The sequence below is a fragment of the Malania oleifera genome, chromosome 13 (assembly GCF_029873635.1).
Source record: "Malania oleifera isolate guangnan ecotype guangnan chromosome 13, ASM2987363v1, whole genome shotgun sequence".
Lineage (NCBI taxonomy): Eukaryota > Viridiplantae > Streptophyta > Magnoliopsida > Santalales > Ximeniaceae > Malania > Malania oleifera.
The window spans coordinates 27,484,169-27,499,358 of NC_080429.1; positions in this window are offsets into that span (position 1 = coordinate 27,484,169).

Below are 15,190 nucleotides of genomic sequence, written 5' to 3' on the forward strand. Positions count from 1 at the left end.
ATCAGGTTGCAAAGGTTGAGGTCAGCCCTAGTAATTTGACCTGGTGTTGTGAACGGTGCCATTCCACCTTTTTAGTGAGCATTAGTTGTGATCCTTAGGCTTGCGAGTTGAGGCGGGGACGTAGACACAGTTGGCCGAACCTTGATAACATATCTTGTGTCATTCTCTTTCCCTGCATTATTTAATTTTTAATATTTATTTGTTTATATTTTATTTTTTGTGAATGCTTGGGAAATACTGAGGTTGCTTTAATTGTTTAAATATTTGCTATGTTAATTATCAATGTGATTGGGAATGCATAGAAAGTCCATAGGTTGTGAAATACTATTGTCATCGAGTTTAACCTAGGCATAAATTTTTAAATATTATATTCACGCCCCCTCTTGGGAATACACCAATTCCAACACAAGTCGATTGACCTGAGAACCTAACTCGAGTCTAGCCCAATTACCGAGACCTAGGTCAATGTTGACCTAAGTCAATTGATTCAGTCCTAACTCAAACTCAACCTACCCAAACCCATCCTAGACCTAGCCCAATTCCTTAACCTGGCTAAGCCCATGACAAAATCCCAATCCAATATGTTGGAATTGGTGTGATCCCAAAAAGGGAAGGGGAGGGAGGGTGAATTGGGATTTAAAAACTTTTTGGCTAATTTAAACAATTCGCCGATTCACCATAAATCATATCTCATTCAATGTACACATGTGTATATAAAATAATTAAACTATGAGTTCAGGCATACACGTGTGCAATAAATCTCATTTAATTTAAATGTGTGCATGCAAATAAATATAATTGTGAATAAACAAACATACACATACAGAAATTTAAGTGCGGGAATGTAAATGAGATAGAGAGTGACACACATATTTTTTATCGAGGTTTGGCCAGACCAGCCTACGTCATTTCCTTGGGCATACCCCACAAGGATTCCACTAACCCTGCTCACTTACAGGTGGAGCAAAAACCATTTACAATGTCCTTCTGGGGCGGACATTCCTAGCTCACCGACCAGGTGGAGCCAACACCTTGCACACTTTCCCAGGAGGGTGCATCTCCTAGTTCTCTTAACTGGGTCTGAACCAATCCAGTGCTCTCCTAACCGGGTCTGAGCAAGTATGGAACTATTCACAGGGCTAGTCTCCCTCTTCCGACCAACACATGGGGAATACAGCAGATAATCAAATAAAATATTTTGTACAAAAAATGATACTTCTAATACAAGCATATGTGTACAACATTGCAGCTCAATACATGCACTTTAATATGATATGAGTTAAGTTCAGTAAAGTAAAGGGTGCTTATCTAAAAAATTAATACACAAATAAAACATATGAAAAATATCAAAATGATTATTATGTTCTCTAACAAAGATTTTTGCTAATAAAAATGTTTGGAGAATTTGAAGTTTAAGCTCAAGAAAAATATTTGTGCAATAAAGGATTTCTTTCAAAAATGTTTATCAAGAAAATAACTGGAAGAAATCTTAAGGCTACTCTCAAAAATGATTTTAATAAATGAAGATGCAGATAAGAGTAAATGTAAATGAATATAAAATAAATGCCCAAAATAAATATTCTCTCCTTCAAAATAAATTTTGAAATAAATAAATGGAAAGAGAGTGGAAGATATTTGATAAAAGATATGCCCCAAAGAAATGATTTTATCAATAAAACTTGGTTTGGAGGAACTTTGACTAACAAAGGGTTTAGAGAGAATTTGGAGTTAATCAAAGTCACTAATCTGGAGTAATGAGGGGGTATTTATAGATTTTCCAAAAAATATGACCATTGGGGACACGCTCAGTATTTTGGAAAAGTTTAATTAAAAAATTAATGACGTGTTAGCCCTGAAAATGTTTCCAACCCGAGAGGTTCAGTCGACCATATTAAAGGTTCGGTTGACCATATCACTGAGTTTAGTCAACCATGAATAATTTGAACTACAAGTTCGGTCGACCATATCAAAGTGGTTCTAAACCCCTTTGTGGGTTCGGTCGACCAAGACAAGGTCGGTTGACCATACCTTTAGGTTCGGTTGACCGTAGCCAAAATGAATAGTGAGTTTGGTTGATCAAGTAGTTGGGGTGTCAGACACGTGTTGGTTTGGTCAACCGAGGAAGATACTTTCAAAACAAAACTATCGACCGAGTGAAGTCAAAATGTTGACTTCCAAACGGTTTGGTTGGCTGTGGCATTTACACTGCCAAGGGTTCGGTCGTTCGAGACAGTCAAACTTTGACTTAGGACTGGTTCGGTCGACCAAGCTGATTTGTACTAAAGGGTTTTGTCGACCAAGGCTTTTGAATTAAGCTTAAAAGGTCGACCGAAGTTACCTAAAGCTGTTCCAAAACCTTTGTTTGATTTTAGTTTTTATGAAATTGGTTTTTGGTTAAAATTTAGGTGCCCTACGGTCAGTCTACAATCATCTGAGCATTCAAGTTATATCATGCAGATACATGCATTATTACAGACCAAATAATAATAAATAAATGCATATACAATTAAAATAAATATGTCTTCTTTTCCTTATTGCTCTTCTATCTTCAAGGAATGTACTAGTAGTATGTGCTCTTTAAGTGCTTTTGGCTTGCATTTCCCTTTGTCTTATATGTGTGCCAACATAAAAACATGTATAAGCACTCAATGCACAGATAAGACACTGGTACTTTGTTAGCATCAAAATAGGGATCGGACTCAAAAAGCCAACACAATATAATTAAAACAAAAAAAAAAAAAAAACTAACCTAGTCCAAGCCCATTCCCCACAATCGGCCTAATAACCCCCAAAGCCCAAATCATATACCCACTGCCCACCAATCAAAGCCTAATCCCACCTAAATTCCTTGGCCCAATCTAGAATAAACCCAATTCCCCAACCTAAACTTAAACTAAACCCACGACCCACCTTAACCAAACCCTGAATCTAACCAAACCATAAACCTGACCTAACCCCAAACCTACCCAAGTCAACTAACCTTGACCTTATTTGGATTATAAGAAACTAAAATAAAATGCGAGAAAAAGGAAAATAAAATGGAAGAAAAATAGAAAAAAATGAAAAAGAGAGAATAAAAGAGAGTTTGAATGGGGGGTATACCTGTGTTGGGGTTGGGCCTAGGAAGAGAAGTAGAGAGCACAAAGCTATCTGCTATTGCTGTGGTCAACTTGCAAAAAGAGATCAAAAGGAGAGGGCATTAGAGAGATCCAAGGATAAAGAAAGAGAAATGAGATATTGAAATAGAGAAAAAGAGTTGAGTGTGGAATTAGTGAGAAGATAGAGACTCGAGAAGAAGATAGAAAAGAACTGACAAAAAAAGAGAGACAGAGTTAGAGAAGGATAAGATGAGAGAGAATAAGAAAAGAGATAGAGAGAGAGAGAGAGACTTACCCATTATCGGAGGTGGCGGAGGCCATCGGAGGGACAACAGTGATGGTAGTGGTCATGGTGGCTGACGATATATATATATATATATATATATAGAGAGAGAGAGAGAGAGAGAGAGAGAGAGAGAGAGATCTAGTGAGGGTTTAGGTGGAGAAGAAAAGAAAAGGAAAAAAAGAAAAAATATATATACTAATTTTCTAAAAAGAAAGTAAAAATAAGTGGAACACATGTCATCATACATACAATGACACGTGGCATGACTAGGACCGTGGGTTATGGGGGGTGATGTGGCGCAATCCATGTTATGCCTTTTGTGTTTCCTTTAGATGGATGGATTGCTGCCACGTTAGAAATTTGCATCTCTCCCTTCGAACCAACGTTATGTTGCCATGTGGCAGGTGATGTCAGGCTGATGTCACTTGTCATGTTTCCCCACTATGAAATTATTGGCCTAACTGACCTTTTCAATCTTATTTTGATGATAAAAAAATGAAGGATGTTTTAACATGTGTTGTTAAGTGGCTCTATTCTAGGTCTAAGTAAAAGAACACTCACGGTTAATCATAGAAGTAAGCTGGAGATCAAAGTCAATTAAGTGAAAGCTTCCCAGTATATTGAAGCCATGAATGACAAATGAAGAGCTTAAAGGTCAAGCAGATCTTAAAGTAAAAAGTGAACCTTAAGAGGATGCAAGACTTAGTGATTAAGGAGATCATGCTTAGAAGGATATTTGTAAGTACTTCAAGTCATTACTATTTAGATATGTGAAGCTCCTTAAGATACAAAAACTTAGAGACTAGAACTTGAAAAACTCTTGAAAATGTTTTTGAAAAGTTATGATTAAGTTTTTCAAGTAAACTAGATTTTAAACAAATAAAAAATTAGAAAATATTTGAAAAAAGAGGACTGCCCAGCCAACTGACTCATTGAACTAAAAGTACCCAGCCGACTGACCATTTTTGAACGTGGTTCAGTGAGCCGACTGACAGGAAACTTTCAGCAAAGTTAACTGTCCAGCTGATTGACTTAATGAACTGAAAATGCCCAATCGACTGATAGTGCCCAGCTGACTGACTATTTTGAACATGGTTTAGTCAGCCAACTGATAATTTATCAGAATTATTTTTTAAGAGATAGAATGGTGTCAGCCGCCTGTCTAGCCAACTAACTAGTGCAAAAAATGACCCAGTCGAGTGAGTTAGCCGACTGACTCTGCGGGAATTTTTGAATTTCAAACTTATGGGAAGATTTTCAAAATTAATTCTGTGATTTAATATCTTTTGAATAGTTACCTAAATGCTTCATGTTAAATGAGGAAAATTTTCCTTAAAAAGGTTTATAAATACCTCCTTTGCTAAATGAAAAAAATATATATTCAAGCAATACATGATCTCTATGCAAAAACTCTCCTAAAGCTTACTCTTGATCACACCTTTGCTGGAGAGAAACTCTACGAAGATGGATTAAAATGGGTTTTTTGGTTCTGAATTGCATCTAAATCTTTACATCAATAAGAAAGAACCATGGGTGACTTCTAAATCTTGAGCTTCACATTTTCTATTTAGTTTTGGTTTTGAAGTACGATTTGAGATTTAACTTGTAGAACTTGCTCTGTGTTTGAGAGTGTTTTTGTACGTAGATATCCATTCCTTTCTACTAGATCTTTGACAGTTCAAGGTATTGTTGAATCGTTGGACCAAGTATAGGTTGTTGCTTGGAGAGGTTTCTCTTCCTAAAAAAGAGGTTGGTTATTGTAAAGGTTTTTGTTCCACCTAGAAGGAACAAGGTATAGTGAAATCCTTAGGTGGTTGACCTAAGGGGAGGACATAGGCTGGGGTAAGCCGAACCTCGTAAAAGTAGCGGTGTCACTCTCTTTCCCTTACTTTTTTTTAATTATAGCAAAATATAAACTGCGTGGATGTTGTAATTCTTTCAATTATAAAAACAACACATATTGGAAATTAAATAAACCAAAGCCTAATTTGTTCTTGGGCTTGTGAAAACCGAAAAGGAGTATGTTGGTTAATCATTTTATTGCGGAAACCGTAGGGGAGTACGTTGATTGGTTAACAACCCAAAACCTATTAGCTAAAGGTTTATTTAAATTCTGATCTTGAAAAAGCGTTTGGATGTTATTTAATCTTTAGTTCAAAAGCCAACTATAGGACTTGCACATTCATATACAGGGCTGCTGAATATTGCAAATCAAAAATTGATTACTTGTGTTATGGTTGTTGGTGCTTGAATAGTTAATTAATTGGTTGTGTATGTTGTGGTTGTGGATTGAATAGAAGAAGTTAGTGTTTGTGTGGATTGCCTAATTAACTAGAATATAAGAAGTCTTTAAAGGATTGTAAAAAGTCAAGAACTCTTAAAAAGATTCTAAGGAATTTTATAAATAATTCAATTCATCCCCCCTCTTGGGACTACACCTTAGGTTTCAGAAATTTTAAAAAAGAAAAATTCAAACCACCCTATGTTGTCCCATGTCACCATGGTTGGCTGACACATGCTAGCACTTAAAGGTTTCCCACCTCTACTTCTTCCCTTGAATCTGATCAACTTAGTTTAACTTGGGTCAATGCAGGCTAACTCGTTGATCCGATTCAAACCAATTAAACTAGTTTGACTTCTTGAACCATTGATTTTTTAATTTAATAAATTTATTTTTTAATTCATTTTTAATTTTAAAAAATAGGAAAATAGAAAAAAATCAGGAAAAATCAAGGCAAATTAGAAAACATTGGGAAAAATAAATAAAAATTCTCTGAGTCATTTTGGACTCAAAGAACTAAGAAAAATAAAAATAAATTCCAAATTCCAAAAAATAAAGAAAATGGTGAGAATTCTTGAAAAATTGTAGAAAAATTCTGAAAAATAGAGAAAAATTCTAGGAAAATTTTGGGACCACTTTTGCCTAGTTTTGATCATTTACTAGGGTTTTTCTAATGTGATTTATTTGTGTGTGCCCCGTTTGCTGTATGTACGTGTGTTTTATCCTTTGTCTATGCGTGTGTGTGTCTATATGCTTGTGTGCATGTGTGCACTTTCCAAATTTGGAAATTTTAAAAAATTGAGATTGTTTAATCCTAAATCATCTCTTGAGGGGTGGAGATTCTAACTGAATCACTTTATCTTTAGTGGTTCTTTTAGAATCTTTGAATTATGATGCACACCTTGTATACAATTTACGCTTGAGTTGTGCTTTTAATTGCATGTTGTGAATATGTTTAATTGGTTCATTTCCTTGCCTATATTATTGAACTATTGAAAACTTTAAAGAATTTCCCTTTAAGTCTAAAATACTATGTCTTTGCATGCCTTTGAGATTTGAAGGCAGGAATTCTTTATCGTATTCAAGTCTTCTTGAAAATAAAGGTTAGGTAGTGAGCACATTTTAATAAGAAATAAAGGAAAATATTAAACAAATAATCCTCTAAAGGATGACCGAGAGTTTTGTTCTTAGCACACTTTTGGGTGTCCTGAGGTGCGGATAGTCTCTATCCTCCGCATGGCTATCCAGTATTTAAAGTAGGTAAATGAATAAATGGAAGATTTGAAATCTTGATTGGTCAATTTTGAAAGTAATCTCAGGCTAATCACGTACCTTTTGCTGGATGGGTTTGAAGGGGTGCTAATACTTTCCTTTTGCATAACCGTAATCCTGAATCCAAACTTGGTGACAGAGACCATTGACTGCTGGCTTCCTTGGACCTAGGTGACCAATGAATTGGTAGTACGTTAAATAGGTGTTCTAATGGCACCTAGAATAAATAAGCTAGTTGCAACTCTGCTAGTTTATATATACATATTAAGAAACCCATTTTTCAATCCAATATATTACATCAGACATCATATCCCATATTATCAAGTTCGCCACTCAATCTAAGTGATTTGGAATTTCCATCTTGCCTATTTCGTGGGTTGGCCCTGTAGAACGTTTTGACGACTTGGTGACTTCACTTGGGACTTTGAGATTCAAACCAAGGATTAGCCTTTGATTAATTTTAAAATTAACTGATCAAGATTTGTTGTTCTTCTTAAATAATATGAATTTTTTTTTTTTTTGTGTATAAATGTTTTTTTTTTTCTTGTGATTTGAAAGGTTTGGAGAACTTTGTTGACTTTTTCTCACACACTTCACAAGCTTTACACCTAGGCTATACCCTTTTAGGATTAGATCAAAATGGAGTAGTGTTAGCCTTTGAGAGGAAGGAGTCTCCTAATAAGTGCATGAAACATTCCACCCATGATGTATCCTATCTATTTTGTCTGTAATGGGCAAATATGGAAGTTTTGTTAGCCTTTGGATGATGGAGAAGCAAACTGAGAGCCTATTATCTTTAGGGTTAGAGTTGTGATTTACATAGTAAGCTATAAAATCCCAACCCTAGGATGGAGTTCCAAAGTGTTCCATGTGTATTTAGGTCCTACCTTTCGGGACAGAAGCTTCATCCTTCACTAAGTAGACCCTTTATTTGTTTATTGTCCTCTTTGCATAGGGATTGTTTATTTATTCATATCTTTTGTAAATACTACTATGCATTTCACCATAGCAACGTCTACACTAGGGTCATATCATTGTTAGCTTTCTAAGGAATAGAAGCCGATAATAGAGTTTAGTCATTAGAAAATTGATGATAGTTTGTCGGATGACTCATCTGCAGTCTTAGAAGTCTAGTAGTCATCTCCTATAGGCATCCTAGTTAGTTTCATGCATGCACTCAAGATTTTAGAGTAAATGTAGCATAACTTTCATGTATTGTTTGATCCCCATAAGTTCCGTGCACTCATGTATAATTTCCATTTTGAAGGTTATCATCATAGAGTTTCATCGTCATCCGTACAATATCAAAAAGTAATCAAGAGCAATTGAGGAACACTTAGACACTTGGAAAGCAGGATGGTTGGCATAGAGTAGAATCAAGAGGAGGTGCATCAATCTCAGGGCTTTAAGGGAACAAATGAACAAGCTTATGGAAATGCTGTCATCGCAGTTTAAGGGAAAAGGAACTCAGATAGAACTAGCAAATCATCTGATCATTCAATAAGAGGACCCAATGTACCTACTCGAGTCTACCCCTCCGAGGGTTCACCCTCCTTCACCAATACATGGTACACCCATACCTTCAACAAATGATAGGACTCATGTGCTTCCCTAGAGGCACAACCATTTGAGTTTAAGCATACAAAGACTGACCCTATGCATTTATTCGTGTATAAAATTATGGATCAGTTGAAAGGAAAGATCAAGAAGATTGGGTTGCCAAGGTATCAGAAGGAGAGGATGAAATAAATAAGAAATATGAGCAAATGGAGGAAATACTTAGAGCTATTGAATGGACTGATAGGTTTGGTCCCATTGATGCTTTTCATTGATGTAACGCCCCAAAAATAATTATTATAGGAGGATGTGGGGGTTTCAAAAAATGAAAAAATAAAATAAAATAAAAAATAAAAAATAAAATAAAATAATAAAATAAATAAATTAAATAATTATTATTAAATAAATAAAATAATATATTAATATAATATAATATTATAACAATATAATATATATATATATATATATATATATATATATATATATATATGTTAGCTTTGGTGTATTCCCAAGAGGGCGGGTGAATTGAAACTTTAAAATTTATTCCTAGGTTTAGCAAATCTAACAACAGTATATTTGCAATCTAGGGTCTGTCTATACAGTTTCAAATGCGTAGATAAATATAACGTTCTGAAATTAAATCATGTGCGGCATTCAAAATATAACATACACGTGCGATAAATAAATTACGAAAAAATAAAATGCACACATGATATGTTATCAGGGTTCGGCCAACTATGCCTACATCCCCGCCTCTAGCTCGCAAGCTCGAAGATTCCACTAATGCTCACTTAATAGGTGGAACAGCACTGGTTATAATCAGGTCAATTCAAGGGGTTGACCTCAACCAACACGCCTTACCAGGATGACGCACCTAGCTTTCCTAACCGAGTCCAAGTCAGTCCGGGACTATTTACCAGGACTAGTCTCTCTCTTCAGGCCCGTTCTTGGAATACAACGAATGATATAAAACTTTGCGTATAAGTAAAGTGCTTCTTACATTAAGCAGATTTGCACTAATATGCTCAATTAAATAATGCACTCACATATGATAGAATATTAAGCTCAAGTGAGATTTTGTTAACTCAAGTGTTAACTTTTAATCAAATATATATCAATGTATGTGTGTGAGAGTGAGACTTTTGATATCAAGCTAATATGCTTCTTATGGGAACAATCAAATAGTCTCAACAACCCTAAATAGATATCACAAAAATATTTCTCAAATATTAAGTACAGTAGATAATAGGGTTTATAAGCTTGCTAAAGATGTTATCGTCAAAGCAAAAATCAAGCTTATGATACTTGCAATGAGGATGCAAGATCTTAAGCCACACAAGGGTTTTTCCCAATCAAATATTTATGAATGAAATATAATGGGAAAAACCTTAAGCAACTCTCCAAAAATCAATACACATACAAATAAAAACTAGGGAGAGTTTAGCCTATGCTAGGAGTATAAAGAATACTACCTTCTTTCAAGATAAATAGCTGGATGAGTATAGGAGGTAGATTTTGCAATAGGATTGAAGAGATATGAAAATATAGAGATTTTGGACAAAAATATTTTTAGTGAATTTTTCCTAATCTCAAATCCTAATCCATGCTTAATCTTAGAAAATGAGGGGCTATATATAGAAGTGGGAAGAATTATAGCCGTTGAGGACATATAGGGTATTATTATTATTGTTTTAAAACATTTTAACACAATTAACCCTATTTAAAAAAATTTAACAACGGTAAAAAAATTTTCCAACACAAGAGCACTAATTGACCAAACTTGGAGTTCAATTGACCAAGTGACTGAGTTCAGTGGATCATGGGAAATTTGAACTGGGAGTTCGGTCGACCAGACCAAGTGTCCTAAGGGTGATTTTCCATTTTCACGTGGTTTGTCGACCAGGTGATTTTGAACTATGAAGTTCGGTCAACTAGGGCGTAGGATTCTCCCACGTGTGGGTTCGGTTGACCAGGGCGTTGCCCATTTAAATTTGGTCGGTCAACCGAGGAGTCAAACATTGACTCGGTGGGAGTTCGGTCGACTAAGTCATATGAACTTGGTATAGTACGGTCAACCAAGCTATGGTCAAAATGTTGACTGCTTGATTGGTTCCGTCGATCGATAGATTTACACTATGATAGTATGATCGACCGAACATGCATTTTTAATGCATTTCGGTTCTAAGTCCCTTATACCTTAACCCTATTCATATGATGTTTATTTATTTGGTTGACGGAATATTCTATGACAATGTTGATTCATTCACGGGTTTTATTGATAGTTTGTTTTGTGGTGATTGATTGTCTATGGTTTATTCTGCTTGTATATGGATGACTTCCCCTTGGAGAATTAGAATCCCATTAATAATAAGCATAATTTGTTTTTAAAGTAATTATCTTGCACTGGCCATAGCTTTTGCCTCTTCTAGGAAAATTAGTGGCATTTGTGGCTGGCTGTGGAATATGGAAAATTTATTGGCTTTTCAATCACCAAATCTTAAATTCCTTTTTTCCCCAGTAGTGTCCCTTAGTTTCAGCTTTTACATTAGATCATTTTATTCCCCCTTTACTTGGGGAAAAAACGCTTCTACTTCTTACTTACCAGCTTGGTGCCTGGACTCCTTCATATGTGGTTAGAGGTGATTTAGCAGACAGCTTCCACTCTTGTAATTGATCATCTTACTTTGAAGCTTTCCTGCATGCTTCTTTTTAATGCAATAGGGAACTTTTTCGTGCAGATTTGTGGGTCCTAAGGTCAGTCTAAGGCATTTGAGAATTAACCCCAAAAATCTAGCGTCAGTCGATCAAAGGGTGTTCCCTAAGGTCCATCTATGGTCTTGAGCTTATCCATCCTACAATGTAGGTAATGCATTAATTATTACAGACCATGCTCCTATGTTACTATTACAGACCCAAATAAAGGATTAAATTACAATACAACATGAAATAATTTTCAAGGTCTTCGGGTCTTCACTTTATATGCCATGTGCGTGCACCATATGATACTTCCGATTGGTCCTATATACAAACTCACAACCATTAAATATCAGAGTATTTGTCATGATCAAAACGGGATATGACCTATAAAGTCAACAATCTCCCCCTTTTTCGTGATGAAAAATACTTGCCTACTGCTCCTGCTTTTGGCAACAATAAAAAGGGCCTAAATAAACATTTAAGCATATAGGAAAATAATCATCTAAATACAAGAAATATTTGGGAAAAGGTTTTTAGAAAATTTGGCAGCATGCCGTTTGAAAACAAAACATTTTCCAAAAAAACATGTCTGTATACAAGTGATTTGATTGAGTAATATAGCAACAATATATCCACAGCTACTTACTCAAATAGTCTAGTATCCCAAAACATGAAATAGAAGTATAACTTTTAGTCATCCAAGAGATATAATAGCGATACAATGCAAAATGAATGACAAAGATACTTCAGCAATTTAGCACACAAATAATACAACTGATCATTTAAATGATTTAAATGACATGAAAAACAGAATTAGACCATAAATATGCACAAACTATTTCAATTGACACAAATCATAAGACCCGTGAAAGATTTGAGTTAAAAGCATAGGGCATATGATACCAAAAAAAATGTTTGAGCATAAACACAGTCTAACTAGTTCGCATGCATTTTTATGTGAAGTTATCGAACTAGTTATGCAATTTTATAACTTATATGTATATAATAATAATAATAATAATAATAATAATAATAATAATGAGGCAAGAGAAAAAGTTTGAGTTTTGAAAATAATTCTTGCGATAAAGTATTACAATAAATATATATACATATATAAATATATATCCCCCTTGATATTTGCAAAAAGTACTAGGAGTGTGCTTGTTAAAAAAAATTAATTTAAAGCAAGCAAGCAAGCAAAAATTTTCTGGTTTGTCAATGAAACACATACTAAATATAACTAGAAAACCATAACCATAATGATCCAAAAAAAATATATTTAACAATCACATGCAAGATCATATGGCAAATCAATTGACTTTGGCAGATCAACATGTTTCAGATTATGATTTTTAATTAAAATATTTCATTCAATCATATGCCACACTTAATTCAATAACAGATCTAAGCTAACAAGTTTGTGAGCATAATATGATAAACATTTTAATTTTAGATGCTCCCCCTATCAATTTGAATACATGCTTAGACATTGTTAGCTACTTATACTGATATTAATTATGAAAATTCATTAAGTTTTTAACACTGTATAAGTATTGGAACAAATCAGAATCAAATAGTAAAACCAATAATAGTATGAGTCCATGGAGTTGGTGAGTTATAATCCTTTTTTCAAGGATGGGGCTTAAACTCCTCGGTATAGTCTCAGGCATACATAGTGTGTTTACGCTCAAGAATGAATTTCATTTAAGCACATCCATCATATGTTCATCCTTCTTAGTATTACTTAGCATGCAAGAGATTTTAGGCAGTAAGTTCTTACTGATTTATCCTAAGATTGGGACATAAACTCCCCTGTATATTTGCATGCATGCTTACTTGAATTAAGCTCAAGGATGATGTTCACTTAAGTGCATTTCTTATATACTCACCCTATCAAATGAATTTAGCATGCGACAAATATTAATCATTTAGTGCATATGCATGACATATTACATTTCATTTTAAACGCACGATAGTTAATCAAGACTATACTCAAAGGTATGCAATATGGGTTCAAAAAGGATGACACAATTCAAAACACAATGAGTGTGTGTAAAATGAAAAAATCCCCCTAAATCATGCAAATTCCTTAGTCAATGGACCATCATCAACATATGGGATGTTCAATTTAAAAGGGATGAAGCTCTACCATTTGGGTCTAGAGTGAAAGTACATAAATCAAAGAATTTGATCAAATGGTGTCCATGAACTAAGTTCATCATAAGACACAAACTAAATGTGTACATGTCTTTAAAAAAATATATAACGGTTTGGATTTCACATGTACTATCCTATGCAATTACTATGCATCATAGGAAGGGAAATATGTTGCTTATACTAATCAAAAATTAATTTCACTAAGTACACCAGACAGTATAAGCGGTCCTTTTAATGCAACTATACTGGTTATCTGTTAAGGCATTTTATCATATGTTCAGTATAGTCCACCCTATAAGCCGTAGATGCATTAGAGAATATATATTAAGGCATACTTTAGAATTAATGACCCATGAACATTCCATATCAAATTATAAAGCTTTAAAAGCAGGATAAAATGTTCAAGGATATCAGAAGAGCCTCAATGTTTTGATAAGCGAATTGATGCATATGAGTTCTTTGATCCTTTTCCATATGGATGGAGCATAGCTCCTCTAAATGTCTGATGATTATTCAAGGATGAAGTTTAATTATTTAATTATTTTTCACTTATCATTTCAAAAATATTTTGAATTTAATTTTATTATAATCATCTTTGGAAAAGGTTTTATATTGGGAAAATTCCTGTCAAAATTTTGGTAGCATGCCGTCAGTAAATCGTACATTTTTCCATAAAACCTGCACCTGATAAGTTCAATTAAACAATTTATAATTCAGTTCAAGGCACACGAGAACCTATATCCACTACCATCATGCAGTTCACATCAATTGCATCTATCATATAGGAGGCATTCTAAACTACGCATGCAATCAAGTAGCTCAATCAAAAATACATATAAAATGTACCATTCATTAAGATAACATGAACAATAAATTACAATGGATAGTTAGAAATTCATATCAGTACTCATATGGACATTTAGACATGAAATAAAAATATGTGAGCAATTTAATTTATATAATCATGAAGAATTAAAGGTCCCCCTTAGTTATCCACTCAACCATTTGATGCCTTTTTCATTTTTTTAATTTCTTTAGCCAAGAGTTATAATATTTTCAATGATTTTAGCTTGACTTTCTTATGCTTAGGCTTAGAGGACCAAAAAGTCACAAATAGTATTTTCCATGGTCATAAGTCAACCTTACCTCCTTTCTTATGAATCTCAACATGTGTGAGAGGCATAGGATTAAATACTCTCAAGGATTAAAATTTATGTTAAGTTCGAAGAGTATTCATTATGAGTGGACATTTTCAAAAATATTTTCATGGAAGTGGATATGTCTAACCGCTTAGGCAAAGAGCATTTATGAGTGTTTGAATTTTCTGGAACAATGCTCTTTGGTTATTGGAAAGTATCCTTTAGATATGATCATGAGTTGTAGCAAGGATACAAACCGATGGATGGGTATAATCTTTACCGAATTTGATCGTGGTTTGGTAAAGAGTTTCTATGGAGGAGATGAACCAAAATTAGAGGATTTTTATATTTTTGCTTCAAATGGAATATTTTTGATTTAATCAATAAAATTTGAATCCCTTAGTGGTTGCCTCTAATCTTGATTATAGCAAGATGTCTTATGAAAAGCACACTTAATATATATTAATCATTTATGATCAATGGTGCTTTAAGCCTAGAATGATGATTTGATTTTGATTTTGATTTTGATTTAGCCTTTTCATTTTCAAAAGTGAGTTTAGGGTATAGTGATATATGATATAAAATGGAACCCCAACACTCAATTTTGTGCAATGGACAACAGTGGTTTAACTTAAAGTATTATATTTAATCATGGGTTAAGCATTTGGAAATATTTGCCTAGCAATGGTGTCTAGTCCATTTG